At 37.1% G+C, this 10,987-nt stretch overlaps 2 pseudogenes; both read right to left on the bottom strand.

Annotated features, from left to right (window-relative positions):
- Window positions 1-790: 790 nt before the first annotated feature.
- LOC137640855 (uncharacterized) lies at window positions 791-5,986 on the bottom strand (annotated as a pseudogene).
- Window positions 5,987-9,530: 3,544 nt separating this feature from the next.
- LOC137640854 (52 kDa repressor of the inhibitor of the protein kinase-like) overlaps window positions 9,531-10,987 on the bottom strand; it is a 5,792-nt pseudogene continuing 4,335 nt past the window's right edge.

The raw sequence follows: 10,987 nt of genomic DNA, 5'->3' as shown, positions 1-10,987 counted from the left end.
GAAAAAAAACAAGGCCAAAAAATTGCACTATGCAGTATGATCATTGCTGTACTCTGTGAGGAGGAGGAGGAGATGCCAAGAAGGGAATGGTGCAAGGACTGGTTGCACAAACGAAATGAAAGGGGAATCCGTGCAACCATTTTCCAAGAATTGAAAACTGGCTATGAATCGGACTTCACGAACTATATACGCATGGACCCAAATACTTTCTACGATTTACTGGAAAAGGTTAAACCTGTTATAACCATGCAGGACACCTGTATGAGGGGGAGCATTTCACCTGCAGCACGTCTGGAAGCAATGTTGATGTATCTTTCCACCGGGTGCTCCTACAGTGCCATTCAATCCAGTACAAGAATTTCAAAACCTAGTCTGTCTGCAAACATTCATGATACGTGCAAAACTATCTATGATATGCTTAAGGATCCATACTTAAAGGTAAGTAATGCTAGATTGTGACGGTGCAAATAATATTATGAAGGTAATGAAAATGACTTGCATAATTTGGAGTACATCCCTACAGTTGAACATAGACGCAAGATTAATTACATACAATATACATCTTGTTATGTGTATGTAAAAAAGCTACCTGCTTGATGTTTGGCTACTCGTACATTACCCACCTTGAAGCACAACCCTTCGGGTAAAACTACACCTTTACACATATGTAAAGTTCTTCATGAATAGTTTCTAAACCTGGGAGAAACATACTATGACTGTTACTTTCACAGCTTTATTGGAAACATGTTAATGCCAATTGCAATAAAGACATAATTATTGTCATATATAATTAGACAACTGCCTTGGTTGAAAACGTGAGCTTCCCTAATTTTCCCAGATAAAGTACCTCAGAAATTACTTTCTGTGCATGGATCCTATTTTCTTCATTCATCTTCCGCAAATCATTGGCAACAACATCACCAAAAGCACTTTTTTCATCACTATCCTACTTCTCCGTTCGAGATAGTTCTTTCAGTTGATGAAGCGCTTCTTGAAGCACCACATTCCTCTCGTTAGTGGGTAGAGACCCTTTTCTTCCTCGGGTACTTTGAGTCTGAAAGCGTGAAGACTCATGCATTGCAGGTCGTACATTATCCTGGGATGTACTTTGGACAGGTGTGACAGGCGTTGGTGTTATATGGGTTACAGGACCATGTTCATTTTGTTGAAGTATAGGATCATTGAAAATCTGAAAACAGATAAATGCCATTAGTGTATGCCAACGTGCATTGTTTTTCTTAACTTCCTGTCACACACACACACACACACACACACGAGAGAGAGAGAGAGAGAGAGAGAGAGAGAGAGAGAGAGAGAGAGAGAGAGAGAGAGAGAGATGGGGGGGGGGGTAATAGTTTATATATATCGAGAATGCTTAAAAACCTTAACATTCTTCTCATTTTAAAAGACTGTCCTCTGTAAAGGTAGGGTCACGTTGCCATTGCCGTATTTCCGCCTCCCCCCACCCTTTTTTTTTTTAGTCTGCTTCAAAATCTAGCTTTAAAATCCTTAACCACCTGCTAGTTTTCTATTTACAAAAAAATATTAAGTCAAAAAGCCAAAAAAACAACAAATTTTCAACTAAGGGAAAGAAATATACCATTTGCAAATCAGTTGCTATACATACGGAAAAGTAGTCTTTTACATCTTTTATTTACATCATAGCTAATCTATCATTTGTACCCACTACTTTGAGTACATGTTGAGTGTAAAGCAAAATCAATCATGTTTAGTACTTTTTATAACTTAAGAAATCAATAGACATACCCACCTTCCTATTAGAAAATAAATATCACTTTCAGGGCTACGATTTTTACAGCCAGTTTTTATGAAGGTATGGTAAATATTCTAGCTAGTGCTGATAAGATGACCTCGTATCCAAAAATCAAAACAAAGAATATATTATTATTATTATTATTATTATTATTATTGTTATTATTATTATTATTATTATTATTATTATTATTATTATTATTATTATCATATGCCAGGCTACAACCCTAGTTGGAAGAGCAGGATGCTATAGGCCCATGGGCACCAACAGGAAAAATATGACCATATAATGAAAAAATTATGAATATGTTCCTAATTTTGAAAAACTGTACACTTTATTTAACTGGAAACTAGTTTGGAGGCATGTGAATATTAAGCATATATATTGTATTAATAGTAGATTAGTAATTAAGCAGACACAATAGATAAGATGCTTCGACATTTAGAATGAAAAGGGAATGATATAGGGTATTTGAATCATTTTACGTAACTTGCATTGAATACCTGAATCAGTTGACCCGATCTGTATATGAAATATTTCAATGAGGAAGGTGCTATGATCTTGCGAAACATACATACATGAGGCTAAGTTACAATAACTCCTGAGTAAAATTATAATAGTAATATATAATACAAATTACTAATGTTGAATATTGAACATACTTTACATTGCTTTGTTGACAAATGTATTATAGAAGTGGATTACGGCAATAAGAAAAAATATGGCCATGGTTTGGTTTATATTTTATTTGTTTCTTTATTGTAAGACCGGTAAACAGACAGATATACAACAATTACGTACTCACCTCATGATCAGAAACTTCTTCAGGCACATGACACACTTGGCTATCCACTCTTGACACGGATTCTCTCAGGCTGTCGCCATCGTTGAGGAAGCAAAGGTCATCAAAACACCATAATTTTGGGGTTTATATGTCGTCAGCCCCAGCCCCCGACTTATTTGATTTCACCAGTTTAGTAGCTGTCGCCTATATTGACTACGGATGAATTCTATTTTTTTCTTCGCTTCAGAAGCAGTAACAGATAATCCACTTCTATTCATTCCCGCCGTTATTTCATTGATGGCCATGGCACGTTTGTTCCTATCCTTGTACACATAAGCCTTGACATTCCATAAGCATGGATTTTGTGGGTTTAGTTCTATTAGTAGCAGGGTCTCTTTTCTGTCGCAGTGGCAGCTTTTCTTCTTGACTGTGGTACTGCTGGCCATGTTAACAGGACAATTGAGATCTAGTGAAGTGACAGATTTTGAAAATCCTGTAACCAAGTGACTTTGTTCATCGTGTGCCTGGCAGCATCGTATACTTCCACACCAGACAGTGTGTGATGTTTCGAAGCTGGGAACAAGGACAGTGTCCAGTAAACCGCTTGGTGCTTGCTTCTGACGTCATCAGCAAGCCTTTTTGTTTCCACTGCTAGTTGGTAACAATTATTTCCGTCGAACATTATTAGATCGTGTGAACGCACCTTTAGGAATGAAAAAAAAAAATATACAATTAATCTAAAACCCAAGAGAAAGTGAAAATTGATAAATAAGTCAATTCTTGTGCTATTTGCAATTTGAGTTACAGGGTGTAAAACATGCATTGTTGACTTAAAAATCGGCTATTCAGATATTTTGCTTTAATGTATTTGCTCGAAATTTTCGAACAGTACAAATTTTATTACTTTATATGATGAAGGTGAAACACTTCAGTCGATCACATAAATTGCGTTTATGGTTTACGTCTCCCACATATTTCAGTCACTCCAAGGCACAAAGTTTTTAATCAAAGAGGTTCCAAAACGTTCCTTAGGTGGAGATCTTCCATCCATAGATGTATATCTGACTCTATAAAATAACACTACTTCCCCATACGTAGTCAAATATAATAATAATCCCATTTATTGTAAAACTTATCAAGTTTTCTAATGCATGATAATCATACCTTTATTTGGGTAAAGGAGATTAGCACTGATTTTAGGGTAGAATAAAGTACTGCCGTATATATTGATAATTCTTCTTTGTGAAGACCAGGATTTATAGGAGAAAATTGAAGGTGGATGAAAGTTACAAGTATCATTTATAAGAAATGATAAGTTTAAGCAAAAATAACTTCGATTTGCTTTGATGAAGTTCGGGCAGACTGTAAATTTGCGAAGTACATGATTTGTAAGATGCAATTAATCTCAATTGATATCCTTTGATTCTAGATAAATTTAATATATTATGATTTATTAGATGGATAAGCTCCTTATCATGTAATATTAGATTCTTGATATTAATATCTGTATCTTTTATAGTGATATGTTTATGGTTTTGAAAGGTAAATCCCCAAATAAAATTTAGAAGTATTCCTTATCAGAGTGATTTTTTTCTTTTCATATCAAATAAGAGAATGGTTTTTATTGCGTGTTAACTATTACTTTCTTCATCTCTTGCCCGTCATATCATAGCTTTACTGAATGACTTATCTATTCATATCAAATTCTTTTCATAGAATGGACTCGACAAGAATAATTTAGGGATACCTTTATCAAGTGTTTTTCATGCTATACAAAATAGACACATACAAGTTATGGTATGTGTCAGTGGCGAGCAATGAGTTGTGTCACTTATCGAAGTCTTCGTGTAGAGTTTGCTGTCAAAAGGAAACGTGGAAAAATAGTGTTAGTGTGTTTGTATAGTTCTTACTTGGAGTATTGTAGCTTGAAGGTTTCAGTTTCAGCAAGCTCTTCCGTAGAACTTTATAATATTCTACATCAGTAAGTAAGATTTACTGAAACTAAAAATTACTTTTAATAGAAAGTCCAATACTTTTTATTGGTCTTCACCGAGGATAACTTTATTTCTATTAAAATCAAATAATATGAAATAGAGGAACGAGTAAACAGTCTAATGTATGATATATAATATACTGTTTCGTTTAAATAGAATCAAGCATGATAAAAAAATATATATATTGCAAAATCATTTCTAGATATTCATAGATAAAAAAAAAATATTGGCGACACATCGACGTGTCTTGTTCCATTGAACCACATTAATTCCAAATATTACAAATGAAATAGGTCTTCTATTTCACGGCAGCCCAAGCGATCTGGTCGTCCTAGTAACGTTAAAGCAATCGAACCAGAGGCATTTTCCCTTTGAAATTGTACTGAAGTGATTTTCCATTAAATTATCCTTTAGGACACAAGGTTAATGAGATGCGTCTCTACCCAATGTTACGCCTAAAACGGTAATTAACTCCCTAATTGATATTTCTCCTAATTATAGAATGGAGAAAAAAACATTAACGGAACTGAAAGTGATTAAAACCTTAACAATACAAAAAATATTAGTCTATGGATCTATCTATTTAACTATCTATCTATCTATCTATCTTTCTAACCATCTATCAATCTATCTATGTGTGCGTATGTGATGACAGCTGATCGTGGTGAAAGGGCTCTCTTATCACCATAATCATTATGGCTGTACTATTCAGGGCTACCCACACAAGGCTGGTTTGCTGTGAGCGATCAGAGGAAAATCTCCTACCATCGCTAACTCTCACTGACCACCATGGTGATGATGATATAATAAAGAACAAGTGTTCGGTGATATATATATATATATATATATATATATATATATATATATATATATATATATATATATATATATATATATATATATATATATATACATATATATATATATATATATATATATATATATATATATATATATATATATATATATATATATATATATATATATATATATATATATATATATATATATATATATATATATATATACACATACAATAGGCCCCCGGGGTACAGCGTCCCCAGCTTACATTTTTTTCACGTTTCGGCGTGGAATACGACATTTTATCGTCCCCCCGTTACGACATTTTCCCCACTTTACGGCATCGAATTTCAGAATTCAAACTTGTCGGTTTCTACGCGTGCGACAGTGCGAGTCACTCTCCTACCACCACGCTCATACATCACTGCATACGTTACTAAAGGCGGCCATACACGTACGCGACTGGCATGGGGTTTGTCCTGCCGGGAGTAGAGCGCGATCCAGTCCACTTGGGTATTGCCCATACACGTAGATGACTTGCTCTACTCACATTTTGAGAGGGCAGATGAAATATGCAGTGGCCGTGCTCCTTTCAGTCCTGTAGTGTCCTGATACAGTGAGTGTGCTTGACATCATGATACCAAGTAAAAGAAAAATAAGTGCGGTAATGGTCATAGGACTCCTGCATGATGAATACGAACATGACATTTGCAAGAAAAGTCGTAAAGTATGGATGAAGCCATGGCTGAGAAAGAGAGAAAACTTTTATCATATGACGTTATTGAAAGAATTAAAGGAAAATAATCCGGAGGATTATAGAAATTATTTGAGAATGACTGATAACGCCTTCCGAGATCTTTTATCCCTTGTGTCTCCAAAAATTACAAAGAAGGATACGGTAATGAGGAAGTCTATTCCTGCCGAAGAAAGGTTAATTGCCACATTGAGGTTCCTAGCAACAGGCCGATCATTGGAAGATCTCAAGTTTTCGACAGGCATATCGGCACAAGCGTTGGGACACATCATATCCGAGACATGTCAAGCAATATATGATGCTTTGAGGAATGAATATTTGAAGGTAAGCAAAATATAATGAACTTGTAGTATTTTATTTTTAACATTACTGAATGGTAGTATTTTATTTTGAACATCACTGAATGGTAACATTAATACGACGTCAGAGAATTCATTCATATTATAGTTATAAAATTGTCATGTAAATTCTTTAATGTAAATCATAATGAGATGTTTTAGACATTACAGTGGAACCTCTACATACGAATTTAATCCGTTCCAGAACCAACTTCGGATGTAGAAATTGTTCGGATGTCGAAACGAATTTTCCCATAAGAATACATTGAAATAGGATTAATCCGTGGTTGAGCCCAAAAACCTATGATAACTTCTTAATAAACCACTACACATAATTTTCCCATTAGAATAATGAACACTAAATTAGATAATAGACATGTAAATAAGAAGAATTAGCAAAAAATGATAAATAAGAAACGGGTTTTTAGCGTTACTTTACCTTAGAAAATCCAGCGCAGGTGTTGTTCGTCTTCGCTACGCAGAGAGGAGAGAGGAGACGGACGGACGGCGAGGAGGTAGAGAGGTTAACTACGATAAACGTAACCCCACCGTAACTTATTCTAACTTACACTAAGTGAACTTTAACATAACTTAGCTTATTTTTTTTTTTTATATTTTATATTTTTTTTTTTACTTTTTCTTTTTATCTTTTTGATGATTACGTAATTTTAATCACTATCACTTACATTTAAAATTGACTGAATTTCTTTTGCTTCACTCTTTTCCGTTTTCTGTGTTTCACTTTCTTCCTCTTCACTCTTTGCCGTTTTCTTCGGTTCACTTACATATTTTTCATCGCGAGTTCGCTTCGCAGTTATTTTAAAGAAAGCATCGATAGATAATTGCTTCGTACGGCTTTTCAGAATGTTTCGAAAGTGCGTTAGGCAAATATCATCGAATTGAGAAACTACACGACAAACCTGCAATTTCTTTGGATGGTATTTGTCGATGAAGTCGACCACGTCTTGATATTTTCCTAACACCTCTTTTATTTGCGCTGAACCTAACACATGTTCTACCTCCTCGCTCTCATCCTCGTCATCACTCATGTGCTCCGACATAGCATGGAGTTCCTTGAGCTCATCCGTCGTCAGTTCGTCGTGATGTTCGGCGACGAGTTCCGTAACGTCATCTGCGTTGACCTCCAGACCCATGGACTTGCCAAGGGAGACGATTTCCTCTACGGCTTCCGCTGCACCAACCACGGGATCAGGTTCGGGGTCAAAACCCTCGAAATCTCGGGGAAAAACTGCATCAGGACACAGCTTCTTCCATGCAGAATTGAGGGTCCGTCGAGTTAATCCCACCCAAGCCTGATCAATGATCTTTAAGCAGTGCACGATATTGAAGTGGCCCCTCCAAAATTCACGCAAAGTTAAGTTGGTGCTTTGCGTGACATTAAAGCACTGCTTGAATAAGTGCTTGGTGTACAGCTTCTTAAAATTAGAGATGACTTGCTGGTCCATGGGCTGGAGGATAGAGGTGGTATTTGGTGGAAGATACAGCACCTTTATGAACTTGAATTCATCGAAGATATCATCTTCAAGTCCGGGGGGGGGGGGGGGGGGCCGGGGTGAGCAGGTGCATTGTCAAGGCATTGCAGACACTTTAAAGGCAATTTCTGCTCATGAAGATACTTCTTCACAGAAGGACCGAAAACTTGGTTTACCCATTGCACAAAGAATTGCCTAGTGACCCAGGCCTTCGAGTTGGATCGCCAGAAAACATGAAGCTGATCCTTATCGACGTTGTGTGCTTTAAAGGCCCTAGGGTTCTCCGAATGGTAAACAAGCAAGGGCTTGACTTTAAAGTCCCCGCTAGCGTTGGCACATAGAGCAAGAGTCAACCAATCCTTCATTGGCTTATGCTCAGGCAATTTCTTCTCTTCAGCAGTGATGTAGGTTCGACTCGGCATCTTCTTCCAAAACAGCCCGGTTTCATCACAATTGAACACCTGCTGCTCTACGTAGCCTTCTTCCTTTACGATATTTTCGAATTTCTTAACAAAGTCAGCTGCAGCCTTTGTGTCCGCACTAGCAGCCTCTCCGTGGTGAACAACTGAATGAATCCCGGACCGTTTCTTAAATTTCTCGAACCAGCCACGAGATGCCTTGAAATCATCTGAGGAAGGCTCGGTTGAACTCTCCCCAGCATCACCCCAGAGCTCTCCTCCTTCAAGTCCGTAAAGATGGCGAGCGCCTTCTCGCACATAACGGTTTCGGTGATGGTGTCGCCAACGATCTCTCTATCCTTAATCCACACTAGTAAAAGTCGTTCCATCTCTTCTATGATAGGGGTACGGCGTTTGGAAATTATAGTGATCCCCTTAGAAGGTTTCACTGCTTTAATAGCTTCCTTCTGTTTAAGGATTGTCGAGATCGTTAACATATTACGGCCATACTGTTTAGCCAGTTCACTCACGCGGATGCCACGCTCATGTTTTTCAATAATTTCCTGCTTAATTTCTATAGAAAGCATTTCCTTCTTCCTTTTCTCACCACTACCACTACCACTGGCAAAACTAAGCCTTTTTGGACCCATGATTTACGTAAATTATCGTTAATGGATGCACGTAAATATTCACGATTAAATCACAGTTAATATCAGAACGCACAGAGCACAACCGTAAGAAGCCGACGAGAACAGAGGACTGACCCAAGCCGCGCTAATTGAGCGTCCCTCCGAGGTCGATGTGCTGCCTTCTATCGGCGGAAATAAAAAACACTTCAGGCGGTATGAGCACCGACTACGCGTACGAGTATTGTTTACTTCGGGTGTCGAAAAAAACATTCGGGTGTAGAGTCTGAACGTGTTCGAATTGTACTTCGCGTGTCAAAAAATTCGGATACAACCGGTACGACGAAAATTGCTACTTCGTGTGTCGAAATAAAATTCGGGTGTAGAGTAAAAAATTTGCTCGAATTTTACTTCGGATGTTGGAAAATTCGGATGTAGATACGTTCGGATGTAGAGGTTCCACTGTACTGGATAACATCAGTACGACGTCAAAGATTTCAGATAATTATGAACTGTTGTAATTATGTTTTGCAATGTCAAAGAATTCTTATAAACTTATTTATTTACATCATAATGAGATATATGAAGAAAAATATTCCTCTTGTCCACTAGCTGGTAAATTTGTAGAATGTAAAGTCTCCCTAGTGTTCATCTGATTTTTATTTGCAAGGGAAAATTGAGAGGAAACCATATTCTGTGAACAGTTATACAATATTTCCATGATTTGCTTCTCTGCCAAAACACGTTGTTGGTCATTAAGCTGCCTCAACCTTGTTGCCACAAATTTACCAAAAAACTCTAATTCATCATCATCTTCTGCATCAAGATACTTCTCTGCTTTTTCAAGGAGTCTTTGCTTTGGAAATTCAAGATGGCGTTTTTTCTTATTACGAGATACATGAAAGAAGACGCAGCTGCCCCTGAATTCTCAGCTGTCCCAGATATCTCTAAGCAGGCGGAACTAGGCCTAGATGGTTCCGGTGTAGATTCCCCTGCAGTATCTGAAGATATTTCTTCATCACCCTGAAATAAATTGTGAAATGTAAACACAATATAATTAGTCACAATTGATATGTGTGCGTGTGTGTGTGATATTGATTAACATATGCATGTGTTTTCAAATTTGCCACTTTTTTTTTCTTTGCAGTTCCCTACAACCAGTGGAGAGTGGAAAAAAATTGCCGATGACTTCTATCTCTTATGGAATTTTCCCAATTGTGGTGGAGCAATTGATGGCAAACATGTATCTATTGTACCCCCTTCTAACAGTGGATCATATTACTTCAATTATAAAGGTTACTTCAGCGTCGTTCTCATGGCAATAGTAAATGCTAATTTAGAGTTTTTGATGGTTGATGTGGGCAAGAATGGTCGCATTTCAGATGGAGGAATAATTGAAGACACCGTTTTTCACAAAAAGTTAATAGAAGGTACTTTAAATTCGCCCCAAAATAATGAAACCAAATATGGTCTGAACTTCGTGTTTATAGGGGACGAAGCTTTTGCGCTTCACGAGCACTTGCTAAAACCTTTCCCCCAGAGAGAATTAACTTATGAAAAGAAAATTTACAATTACAGACTCTCTCGCGCCAGACGAGTAGTCGAAAATGCGTTTGGTGTACTATCCAATGTATTTCGAGTTTTCCACACATCCATCGCCTTGAAACCAGAAAAAATTGACCGTGTTGTTTTGGCAAGCTGTGTACTTCATAATTTCTTACGGAGAAATTGCAGGAATTCTTACACTCCTCTAAATATGACTGACTTTGTAAACATTGAAAGTGGCATTGTATCGGATGCAGACTGGAGAAAGGACTCAAATGATGCCCACTTCACAAATCTTCAGGCATTAGGTCAACAAAATGCCAGTGATGCAGCCAAAAATGCTAGGCTGTCATATGTTGCATATTTCAATGGTGATGGCAAAGTACCATGGCAAGATAGACTGATAAAATAATGTTATGTACCAATACAATGCATGTAGAGTATACAGTGTGTTTAATAAATAAATATAGTGTGTGTATT

The sequence above is a fragment of the Palaemon carinicauda genome, chromosome 5, assembly GCF_036898095.1.
Source record: "Palaemon carinicauda isolate YSFRI2023 chromosome 5, ASM3689809v2, whole genome shotgun sequence".
Lineage (NCBI taxonomy): Eukaryota > Metazoa > Arthropoda > Malacostraca > Decapoda > Palaemonidae > Palaemon > Palaemon carinicauda.
Note: the sequence above shows the minus strand (reverse complement) of the source record. Positions and strands in the feature narration are given on the sequence as shown.